Source organism: Ixodes scapularis, unplaced genomic scaffold, assembly GCF_016920785.2.
Source record: "Ixodes scapularis isolate PalLabHiFi unplaced genomic scaffold, ASM1692078v2 PGA_scaffold7__128_contigs__length_106722199, whole genome shotgun sequence".
NCBI lineage: Eukaryota > Metazoa > Arthropoda > Arachnida > Ixodida > Ixodidae > Ixodes > Ixodes scapularis.
The window spans coordinates 57,300,259-57,313,161 of NW_024609882.1; the positions used below are offsets into that span (position 1 = coordinate 57,300,259).

Below are 12,903 nucleotides of genomic sequence, written 5' to 3' on the forward strand. Positions count from 1 at the left end.
AGTGCCATACAAGTTATTTTAGGAAGATCACGTATATAGAAATATATCTCTTTATCAGAGCTCCTGTACGCAACTTGCCAGTAGCTGTCTCGAATCAAGCAGTCGTTCATGGTTGGATGGATGGATGTTGAATGGATGTTACTGGATATACCTTTATAACGGGTGGTAGCTTGCACCACCTAGCCTAAGTCTAAAAAGACAAACATACGGTTCCTCCCGCGCTTTTAAGCCGAATTTCTCCCCTATCTCCAAGCAGTGTGGGGTACCACCAGAATGACTTTTAGGGGATCAGGCAAAAAGTAAAAATTCTCTTCTGCCAATTTTTCTGTGGTCAAACCCTGTCGGCGTTATCCCAGCGCCGGACCCACTGGGGGACAGGGTTGAGACTTTGGGCCGTAGTCACGCAGGAGGGAGTCCGAATTTTCTTCTATCCCGCCTGTCCCCAGCTGTGCTAGTTAGTTGTGCATAATTAAATTTTACTTAGATAATTTCCACCATTCTTCTAATCGCGCCTCTCTGTTATTACTGTAATCCTTTTCTCTTCCGTCCTTCCATCGTCGCCAGCAGAAACCCAGGGCCCCGGCCAAATCTGTTACCCCTTCAGGGAGAGCAAGGCGAAGCCCCGTGCACTTCAAAACCAAGTGCTCTAGTGTCTCGCTCTCATTATGGCAGCCGGCACATAATGTGCATGTCTCCTAAAATTTAGCCCTACATGTCCTCGTCTTAAAAACTCCCGTTCTCGCCTTTAACAGTAAAGAACTTCCCAGTGAATCGTCAAACACATTTTCCTTTTTTATGTCCTGTTTTTGTGTCCTCTACATTGTTAGAGCTGATTTGTCCTGCATCCTTACCTCCCACATTTTTCTTTCTGTTTCTTTCACTCCCTTTTCCGCTGAAGCAGTCTGCTCAGTCATATCACTGGTATGTAGTTATTTAAATATAAGCGTTCGGGTTCGGATTGTCCAATTTGTGTATAAACTTTTTATGTATAAATACTTGGAAACCTTCCATGCCCACCGCGTATCATCCATTTCGTTCAATCCTTGTTCAAATTTCAACTTACTAATTGCCTCCCTGCTCTCAAAAGACGACCAGCCGTTGTCCCCCTCTACTCCCTCATTTGATGTCTTTCCATGTGCCCCCAGTGCTAATCTGCCTACGCTTCTTTGCTGCGTTTCTGAACGTTTAGTCGACCTATGTGATTTCAAAAGCATTTTGCTCCTTTGGATTTGGATTTGGATTTGAATTTAGTGGCGTCCCCTTTGTAACGGGTGGCCGCTCGCCGGAAGTTCCGGCAATGGCCTGCAAAAAAAAAAAAAAAAAAAAAAAGGCTTGCTCAGCCTGGTTTCTAGCCAAGCCTAGCCGAGTTCTTGTTGTGTTGGAGCTTCGGTCGGGTCCACGGTGTGGGGCAGGTCGACTTGGGCGGAAAAATCGGTTGTCCGGCTTGCGCTTGCACGTCCGGCCCAGCTCGCCTCTCCCTCTTCCACAGCCGCCAGGAAATCTCCCACCACTGCTCTAGTCGGCGCTTGGTGGTCTCGACGTGTTCCTCGCCGTCATCCCCCCGCTCCGCCGTCTGGAAGCCCAGCGCGTCCGGCAGATGGTCCACCTGGGGGCACGGGCTGAGGGCCTTGCACTGCAGCACCAGATGTTCGGTTGTCTCCTCTGCTGCTCCGCAGGCGACGCAGGCGATTGGGGCCCCAGCGTCATATCGCGATCTCCACAGCCTGGTCTTGAGGGTTCCCGTGCGTGCCTCGAAAAGCAAGCCGCTGCCCCTGGAGTCATCGTACAGCTGCTCCCGCTCGATCGCCCGCTTCGAGGCCGCATACACAGACATTGATGGTTTTCGTGTGGCCAACTCCGTCCACCTTCGCGTCTCGACCTGCCGCACGTGCTTCTTGAGGTCCGTAACCCCCTCTCGGAGCGGCCGGCCGTCCAGCAGGGTCGGTGGTACCTCATACTTTCCCGCGAGCCTGGCCACCCGTTTGGTCAGGCGCGTGTACTCCTGTACTCCTGTACACGAGGTACTTAAACACCCTCCTGGCCCATCGCTCCTCTCCGAGGCCGCAAAGACGCCTCTCGTAAGTCAGCTTAGCCACCGCTTCCCTCGACTCAAAAGCAGACCATCCGAGGTCCCCCTGCACCCCTTCGTTTGGAGTCCCCCTGTGTGCCCCGAGTGCCATCCGTCCCGCCTCCCGCTGTCGAACCTCTAGGAACTCCCGAGTCTGAGACGACTTGCACAGCACCCGATTCGCAAAAGTCAGTCCGGGCACCATCACCATCTTCCACAGGCTACGAGCAACCTCGTAGCGGTCGAAAGCCCACATGGACGTTGCTGCCAGCACTCCCTTTCCCCTCATGGCCTTTGCTCGGACAGCCGATTCATGTGCTTGGATGTAGTTCCTACCCGTGGACAGGTGTACACCCAAGTACTTGTAGTCCGTGACACACTGCACAGTCTCCCCCTGCAGTACAAGCGGTGTGTCCAAAGCCCCCTCTATATTCTCTGTAGGCCCCCACTTCAGCACTTTGAGAGTATACGTCAGGGTTGCCCGACTCCACCGGGCTGTGGCTTTTCTCCCTAGTGTGTTGTCGCAGCCCGCGTAGGTGCGATAGACGATATCCAAAATGCAGAGAAGACGTTTGCAAGTTTGCTCTCGGCGTGACCGCCCGGCATAGAGGAAGAGAGGTGCTCGTTTCCTGCGACCAGGGCGTCCGCTTCATGCCCGCGCGTATATCATGCGATTCTGCAATAGTTCAACAAATACGGCACAAAGAGGTTGGGGTCGGCATGGTCACCGTAATTTCCACAATAAAAATTTATTTTCCATGCATAATGTTATCAACGCGACAGCGTTAAGGAGCTCGTGTTGCAAAAAAGCCGGCGTCGGCGGCGTTGTGACGGACAAATCCTGATTCGTCGATAGGGTCATTAAAGGGGCACTGACACATCAAAATCATCTTTTTTTTTATTATCCGAAACGATTGAAAACGATGCCGGGACATTACCCTCAAAATTTGAAATTTGGGAATTCAGTATTTGGGAAGTAAAAAAACAATTTCCAAAAGCCGAATTCGAAGTTCCCGCGCGATCGGCGCCGGTGCCTTGACGTCAAAAATTGCGGAGACCTGAGAGTCGACTTCCTTTCACCACTCCCTGCTGTTGCCATGGCGACCCAAAGCGAGGAGGAAAGGAGCGAGCGCCCGGCGTTGCGGCGGACCGGTTTTGAGCGGTGTCGCCTGTTTTCCGTTGGAGGATACAAATCCAGGAGACGGCACCACAACGAACTCCCGATTTTTGGTATTTCAAAAAGAAGGGCCGTAGTGCGTTCGCAATTGCGTTAAAAAAACATGTTTTAGGATTGCCGTAATTAAATGTTATAGAAATGTCGCCTACAAAGCTTCTAAATTTCATGATTCTTGACGTCACCGATCAAAAGAAGGGAGGAGGCGAGAGGCGGGAAAATCAAACGCCAAAAATAAAAAGGCGCGCGCGCGCGCGGGAAAATTTTTTTTCGCGATGCGTTTTTTTTTGCGTGTCTATGACTGCAACTTGCATCGTTTTAGACAATAAAATTAAATACGACCTTTGGGGTGTCAGTGCCCCTTTAAGTCACAGCCACATGACCTCGCGCGGGAATTTCAAACAACCCACAACACCACGCTTGGTAGGAAAGTTATTAAAAACATGACATGTAATGCGAATTAAAGGTCGCCACATGTCTCAAGTGATTTCTCTTTATAAAGTATATATTATATTATTATAATCTACAACGTATTATAGTATAACGTAGTACATACGCCTTAAAAGAAAAATTAAGTAATTTTAGGTGGTATTCGAACCCATGACCTTTCGCTTGCGAGCAAGACACGTATAGCCCATGTCCGCCACACTTTTTTTTCTTTATTGCTTGTTTCGACAGATTTTTTACAATACACACAAAAAGGAAAGGCTAAAACACTTCAGCCGTACGAGGGCCGTGGCGGTCTGCTAGAGTCTTTTAAAATGGCCAACTCATCCAACAGTGGTAACCAGTCTGAAGGCTCGTCGAGAGCGCGATAAACTTCTCTTACATAGACAATATTTTCAATAACGTTTTCACGCACAGTGCGAACATTCACGTCTCCATGTCGTAAACTCATTCTCGTCTTCCACACACTGTGGAGACTCAATAGCATAATCATATCATACGGAATTTCGTCTTCATTTTTGACAGCCAGATAACGAATAGCGCGTGGGTTGACAGGTAAATCTTTTTTGAGGGTGCGCTGGAGGATGTCCCAGTGGGACACAGCGTCCCAACATTCGATAAACACGTGTTCTACGGTTTCGGCTTTTTTACGCAATAAACAATTGGTGGACCAAGGGACGAATAAACTTTTTTCCTCCAACCAAGTTTTCACCGGAAGGACGCCACAATGTAATTGAAAGAAAAAAGGTTTTAACACATGGCCTGACCGGCATTCTTTTCACTCTTTTTAGTACGTCTAAACCACTGCCGCCACAATATAATGATCTATACAATGGTATAGGAAACAAATCATCGACTAAATCTTTTTACAATATTTTTTCTTGAAACTGTAGCCAAATATTCCATAGAAAAACGGACTTTCAACATGCGGATAGACTATAAAACTTCTTTCATGTACCCACTAACACCTGCGCCTACTACAACACCGGATGACACAACAAATTCAGGCAGAAAACTTTGCAGGCGAACTTGAATTACAGTACGTAAGAAGGGGTCGTTTTGATCCCTAAGAAACATAAATCTCGAAATTATTTGCTTATAAATAAATGTGCTAGCCCTAGTCCGCCACTTTACACTGAACGAAAAAGATTTGTGCGGACACAGCGCTCCCAATTCGAGTTCCATATGAAAACAGCAAGAACTCTGTGGAACTTCTGCACATTGGCCCGAGACATATAGAGTACCTGTAAGACATACCAAATCTTCGCAATAAAAAAAAAAATAAAAAAAAAAAACATTACACTCAGTGGAACGCGCGAAAATAGACAAATACTTCCCCCTCCACCCTTCCGCCTTTGTTCTAACGTTCTCAGTCTCTTCATTCCAGTATGAAGTATTGTCACGATAATGCCCTAACGGCATACCTAGATACTTTGGTGGGCAAAGTCTCCCACCTAATATTCATAAGAACATTTGGTTTTCTATCCCAATCACCGTGCCAAAACCCTACCGTTTTGTCCTAATTGATGACACTCCCGGTTTTCGCACAGAAAGAAGAGGCAACCTTGACAATTTCGCGAATACTTTCTTGATCCACGCAGAGAACCGCAAGATCATCCGCATATGACCGGACTTTTACTTCATTCGTGTTTAGCTTAAAACCACGTACGTTATCGTTTCGAAGAAGTCTCAAACAAAACGGTTCTAAAAATATAGCAAAAAGCAAGGGCGAAAGTGGGCAACCTTGCCTAACTGAACAACGTATCTCAATGCTTTCTGTAACTCTCTTATTTACAACTAAACTTGTAATGCAGTTTTTATAAGCCATCTTCAAACCTTTTAACAGAATGTACTCTACATTAACCATTTCGTCGTTTACCCTGAGACTGGGGGGGTTTTTTGAAGAGCAGAAGAAACAGAAAAAACAGACAGGTCTCAAGAGAGACCTGTCTGTTTTTTCTGTTTCTTCTGCTCTTCAAAAAAACCCCCCAGTCTCAGGGTAAACGACGAAATGGTTGACTTCCACCAGCTAGCCTGTACTTTGACTCTTTTCTCGTACTCTACATTGTCGTGTTCCAAAATACGAAAAAGTATTCGGTGCGAAACAGGATCGAACGCCTTCTCAAAGTCGAGTTGCAACATTGTAACTCGGCCTTGAAAGGCGTCGCAGCATTCTAAAACGCTTCTAGCTACATGTATATTCGTGCAAATCGTACGGCCTTTTATGCCGCACGTCTGATGCGGCCCTTACGAGTACTTTAATAACCCTTTGTAATATTTCAGCTAAAATCTCCATGTAAATTTTATAATCAACGTTTGTTAGTAATCGGCCTGTAAGATCCCACTGACAAGAGTTTCACCGGATCATTGTACTTAAGGCTCTGTTATACTCCGACGTAACGCGTGCGCGCGCGCGAGCGCGTCACAGCGACGTCACGTCGGCGAAAACCCGACGCTCTATAGACCTTTCCAGCGGCAATCTCGAACGAAGCGGGCGGGCAAAAAATGCTGAGTCACTGAGCTGTGGACGCATGCGCCGTGTTCGATATACCGCACAGCCGATCAACAGCGCATGCTTGGAAGGCGGTCCACAGCCCAGCAGACAAAGATGGCAGCGCGCAGGAGGCGATTTCTGCAAAGGTCTATACTCCGGCGTCGTGGCGTAACCGACGCGACCGGCGGCGTTCGACGCAGCCTGACCACCTCGACGCCAAAATGGAGCATGCCGTATTCCGCGCCGGCCGCGCTGGCGACGCCGGACCAGGATGCATCACGAGCTGGCTCTCGGCAGCCCTCGCGCGGGAAGCGCGGCAAATACGAGCAATAGCAGACGACGGGAGCACTTCGTGTGGCGCCATGTTCGAAGAATCGGACTCGGTCGGGGGTCGAGAAGCTGATCGAGGGAATTCGTTCTCACCTGTGTTTCTACGACACGAGGAAGCTTGAGTACCGTAGACCGTGCGCTTGTCAAAGAGGTAGCGTATAAACATTTACCACCTACGCTTGCGGCGCAGGCGGTTCACCAACAGTGCAAGCGCGAGTTTTCGTCGGGCAAGGTACGTCCACGCCATCGCTCGAACTTGGCGCTCAAGAAGCGCGAAAAAGAACCGGAAATGGCGCACTCTCGCAGGAAGCGCGCCCTCGTGGCCAGATTCTGCGCATGCGGCGCGCTGACGACCCACCAACGCGCGCCGCGGGAGTCGCCAGGGCTTTTGACGCGCGCGGCGTGACTGACGTGACGTAGCCGACTTCGGCCAGCGTTCGCTTGCGCGCGCGTTACGTCGGAGTATAACAGAGCCTTTAGAGATAAGCACAGTGTGCATCCTAAGAAAAGATAGTGGTAACATCTGCTTCTCATAGGCTTCGGTCACTACCTCATACAGCGCAGGCGCCACCGCATCCTTAAAAGACTTATAGGCTCCTTGCACATGACGTCATTTCCGATACCCTCGAGAGAAGAGGGGGAGAAGGAGCTCCCCTCTTATCAGGACCCTCCTTTGTGCCTTCCGGATTTGCACAGGCGTCGCTATTCTCCTCCCAGAAGATTATAGAAGATTAACCCGTCACTCAAAATTCTTACAAAAGCAGCTTCCCTCTCCTCCTTTTCCTTGGTGTGCAAATGTGTGCGATGTGACGTCAATGCAAGGAGCCTATAAAAATCGGCGCCAAGGCCATCCGTCCCTGGGGTCTTTCCACTCGTCAGCTCATCGATGGCCGCTTCGATTTCCGGCACGGTGATAGGCACCTCTAGGCTGTCGCACACGTCCTGTTCTAGCTGGGACATAAAAAACAAAAAATCCGCATCGAACCCGTCGTCTACTGACGCAATGCGCTCAAACAGATTTCGATAATGCTCCACAAAAGCCCTTTCAATAACCGCCTTGTCACGCGTCACCGTAGTTCCGTAACAGACTTCCCTGATATCGTTACGTTGCGCATAACTTTTTTCGTCGCATTGTGCGCTCTTCGTCGGAGCTTCACCCATCCACAGCTTGTTGCTTCGAGCCCTTACTATCGCTCCTCTGTATTTCTCGACATCGATTAGTTCCAATTTACTTTTACATTCTTTTATTTCGCGCATAAATTCACCGGGATTCGGGCTCTCTACTGATACAAAACCGTTTAACTGACGCAGTAAAATATCCTCTTCTTTCTTTTTCTGATAGTTAAGGGTGCAGCTTCTCTCGATTGCAGCCATCTTTACTTCTTCCTTAAAAGGATTCCAACGCACAGCCCACAGTGCATTATCGTTACCATATAAATTTTCAAAAAGTTTACTCACACTTGCTCTAAAAGGTTCATCCGTAAGAATACTACTGTTGAGCTTCCATAGTGCCCAGTCCCATTTTGGTGATTTTGTCTTATTGCCAAGAGTAAGCATGACTAACGCATGATCACTGAAAGACACGTGCTTAACAGAGTAATCGCTACAAAGAGGTAAAAGATCGATCCAGTCTCGCATGACTCCGGCCTTGAAAATGCGTGAACTGTACATTTCCCTAATTCATACAGGCCGCCACGTCCTCTAAGCAATGCCCCGAAACAAGGTCATTCAAAGAAAAGGAACTCGCGTCTCAAACAGGAGCATGACTCGCTCGATCTTGTGGCCTACAAACGCAGTTAAAATCACTAAGAAAAATATTTACCCGCTCGCAATCAAAATACGTGCTCAGACTTAAAAAAAAAAAACACAAAAAAAAAACGACTTTGCGTTTATTTTCGCGATTCGGCGCGTAGACACAGAAAATACGCCAATCAGCGTTAGAAAAACAAAAATCGCAGTAAACAAATCGCCCGGAACCACAAGAATGCACGGCTGTTTCTACAACTCCAATTGACCGCCGAATAAACAAACAACAGCCGGCGGAAAACCCAACAGCATACGACACGCAAACGTTAAAAAATATTCTGAAAAATTCGCTCCATTCGGTCAGTCTGTACCTGGCTTTCAATTTTGGTTTCTTAAACGGCAATAATGTCAAGCTCGTTCTCAGAAAATAAACGGCTCAACTGGCACTTCCTTCGCCTGGCTGACAAGCCACGAACATTAATCGCGGCCACGCGTAAGGCTGCCTCGAGAAGTCTGAAGCTGGCCGTCCGACATGCGGGCTTCGACGCCCGAAAGCCACCGGCCACGCCAGGTTAGGGGGATGGTTGCGCCCCTTTCTGGTCATTCACAGGAATGTTCTGTTTGACTTGGAGCCGCCTTCTCCAGAGGGGCGCCGCCTTGGAGGGTGGCTCTTCCTGGCTCGTCGCATTAGGGTCCCCGCTTCCGCCGTCCGCTTCTGGGCTGCACCGCTTGCCGAGGAGTCCTGGTCCTCCATGGGCGATTCCCCTGTCAAGTCAGGGGCGGTGACGTCGCGCGTGTCGGCTGCCGTGTTCCCAGGTCTCGATGTCTCGACGGAACGTCCGGAGACTCGGCCCGGCCAGCCGTCCCAGCAACTGGCGCGGCATTGACATCGGACGGCTCCGCGACACCCTCGGGAGCGGCCGCTACGCTCGCCGTTGACGTAGCCGGGGTCGCAGCCTGCTCAGCCTCAGTAGAGTAGATTGTTGGGCTAGCTGGTTTTGGAACTTGGAATACAGTTTAGCGCTCAAAAAACAAGGACAAAGAGACGAGAAAGAGACAGCACAGTGCGCTACCAACAACTGATATTATTACATGAAACGACACTTTTATACCATCCGAGTTTCTGATTTCGCTCATCCTCTAGCCAACCCGATGCCAGGCCGCGTCATTGAGGAACGCACGCTCCTTGTCCAGTAAATCAATCGAGGCCACGCTGACACATGCTGCACCACCCTTCTTAAAGGGACCATGAAATGACCTTTTTACTTTTTCCAGATAACTTTTACATTAAACCGTCAATGTTCACTGAATGCCGAACAGGCATCCGTTTTCGTCTCGGTTTATTAACTTTTACACAAAAAATTATTGAAATATCGACTTTTTCATTCTCTCCAACTGACCGCAAAAGAAGCCGTGACGTAGACCGTTTCCGGAACCGGAAGTTCTCTCGGCAGTAGGAGAATGGGAGTGTTAGCGGCAACGAGTTGGGGTGCGCCGGTAGGTTTTACTGCGCTGATGTCACCGACGTATTTCCTGAATCGGCGCCTCTCATCGCCGCATCGCAGCTGAGCGAAATTCAATGAGATATGTTGCGCTACAGCGACAGCATGGGACTAGTCCCATACGCCGGTATGCCTGTTGGGAAGTGCAGCGAGTCTTGTCACCACCCCGTCATTGTTGGCAGAAGGGCCGGCCCGTGTCAGTCGTTTGCAAAGCGACGTAGATGGCGTTTTTCGCGGCCTCGGAGATGCAGGAGCGAGCCGACGTTAAAAAAGATACGTTTGAACTACGAATGTCAGCAAGAGCCACGTAAATACCTGTTTACACTCGGAGCGGACGCGCGCGCTTGATGGAAGTCTTGTATTCGCGCTGTTGGTAAGCGCTTCGGGACCGTTCTTTCACGATTGCAACTCGATACTGACGCGACACTCGGCAAAGAAAGGTTGGACCGGGGTCGACAGTGACGTGCAGTCTGTCAGAATAAAAATGGCATACCAATAACAAAGTGTACATACCGTGTTACGAAGGCAATCCATACGGCGTTTATTTCAGCTCTATATCACACAAAACAAGAAGATAGAATCGACGAGAGTCCCTTTTCGACGAGTGTTCGTCAACACTGCCTCGGAAAACAAGGGGAAGAGATTGACCTCCTCACCTCTTAATCTAGAATTGAGGTCAGTGATCAAACTATAATACGGGAAGGGTCCACAAGGGTCGCGCGGGCATATTCCATTTAGCACGCCAGCCGGTCGTAGGCAGACGGTCTTGCGACGAAGCAACGCAGCGCCGAGTCGGAATGCCTGCTAGGCCTATTCGCGACTCCAGCAAAACGAACGCCACCAAGCGGGAAAAGCGGGAACCAGCCAGACCAGGTCGCTCCGCGCCCCTCCGCGTCTCTGGTGGCTTTCGCGGACGCGTGTTGTCGGCGCGGTGGCGAACAGTGTAATTTCACGAAGGTCCGAAAATTTCTTAAGTTTGCCTGAGTGTTCATTAGTGTGGTGAAGACTTAGTAAACTTTTTCCTTCCATCACGTGTTTGAAAGACCGTTTACTCCACAACGCACGGTCGCGTGCTTTCGATTTCTTGGATGGGCAGGAATCACGGAAAAACGTTTTGATTTCTTGTCTGTCTTGAATCACATTCAAAGTGAGGACTACTTGGTAACTGAAGTGGTTCCTTTATAAGGATGTAGAACAGTGCACTGAGGACGACAGACGAGGCATTTCACTGGAGGGAACACCGATGTTGCAGTCAACTGAATGGGAAGGTTCGATCTTTTCTTGAGTTTGGTTGTGTTCTTCGGTTAGCTTCAAGTTTGAGCCACCCACGCCGGTCGGTGCGTTAGCAATTCATCTTGGCTGATTTTCGCCAAAAAAGCCTCTGGACCACATGGAGGAGTTGGGCTGATTTCTCAATAACTTTATTCGGGAAAACCTGCTCGCTGCAAATGATGAATGAGGGAAATTATCTGTTTTCAAAAGGTGGGGGACGAGTCTTGCAACGTTCGAAGCTGTCACGGCATTTTGATCTATCGCGCCTCCAATATTTATATTATACATCCGTCGAAGCCAGCAGCAATATACGTCTACAATGTTCAGGTTGACCGTCCACAAAAAAATACTCATTTTCTCCGTTCTAGATCCGAAGCCAAGTTCAATGCAGAGAGGTTCTGCGTGAATCTCCGATGAAGACTCTCTTCAGTTTGTCTCCGTGCTGCCGGCTAAAACCATTTGGTTAAGTTTAAGTAGTATCTCTCTGTCTGTCAAATATACTTTTCTTCAGCAGTTCACGTAATAGCTAGTCAACTAAGCTCATATTTCAACCCGAAGAATATACTAATATCGCTTTAGTGGGACATAGTACTACGTAATATAATACGTAACCCGCTCATCAAAATGACCTTTCGATTACTTACTAAAACCGGAATTGAAATGCGAGTATCAGCTGCTTGGTGGGGTCCTTGGCTCAAGAAGCGCTTGCTTAATTTTCGTAATTTTCCTGCAGCCTGTGTTGTTGACCGCGTAGACGACTGGAGCTGTTTCTTAAACGCGGATACGCACAAAAACTCGATTTCGCGGACAGAGAGGTCGCATGGTCGAGGCATGCGAGTAAGCTGAAAATTACTCTCGGTGGAACAATTCTGTAGTAATTGCCGCTTTCCTCAGATGATCAAAACTGATTAGTATATTACCGTCTCTCCGGAACCCATAGTTTCGGTTTCGAACGAAATCTCCGAAACGAAAGTTTGGCATGAAAAGAACAAAAAACACCGGGAAGACAAAACTCTGCTTTGCAAGTTTATGTGCACCAGCTACACTTAACCGCCTCAGTCCAAATACCTATAAAATATGGCATTAAACAAAAGAAAATCTGTTAAATTGAACGCGCCACCTGTTCAGGCGGCCCGGCCGAGCCGGCGCGACCTGGACTCAGCCGCCATGTTTGTTTCGTGGTGGCGCCCCCTATAGGTCACTGGAGTCGCGAATACGCTTCGTCGGAGTCGGTGAATCCAGCGTTCTTGTTCGTCGTGGTCTGTTTTCAGTACTGTTTTCTTGCTGCTTGAAGTCGGCACGCGCGGGAAGAACACGTAGAAAAATAAACGTTCAGTCAGTCAGAGTTTTGAGAGGAAGGAAAACAAAGAAAATAAATGTTCGTCGGTCGCCGTCACCCAAGTAACTGGCGGCCCTGCCCTACTGCGCACGCGCAGTAGTTGCTTCGATTACCACACGATAGATGGCGCTTGGCTCTCAGCATTATCAAATTTGGCAATTTTCGCCACACATCTGTAATTATGCTACAAAATGTGGATCTGAATATTATTTAACAAAACTTTTAGGAAACATTCGCCGGCTATTTATTGTTTACGATCGCGGTGCTGGTGAGGTAGGCTCTTACCCAATAGGCGATGTGGATTCGGCTGACGTGCACCGATTCTGCGTATGCATCGTAGTGAACAGGCGAAGGAAGGAAGGCGCAAAAGAGTCCAGTTTTCTTTTAAAAGTTCTATAGCAAATAATTTTTTTGGGCTCCCTATTTTTGTGTTTTTGTGTTTCTTTTCACACCTTTTACGACGTGCGGTGGATGAAACTCGATTTTAAAATCATTTCATGGTCCCTTTAAAGGCCGGCCCGCAAGCAGAGA

General features: G+C 48.6%; 1 pseudogene; it reads right to left on the minus strand.

Annotated features, from left to right (window-relative positions):
• Positions 1-1,358: 1,358 nt before the first annotated feature.
• On the minus strand, positions 1,359-2,473 carry LOC120841437 (annotated as a pseudogene).
• Positions 2,474-12,903: the final 10,430 nt, after the last annotated feature.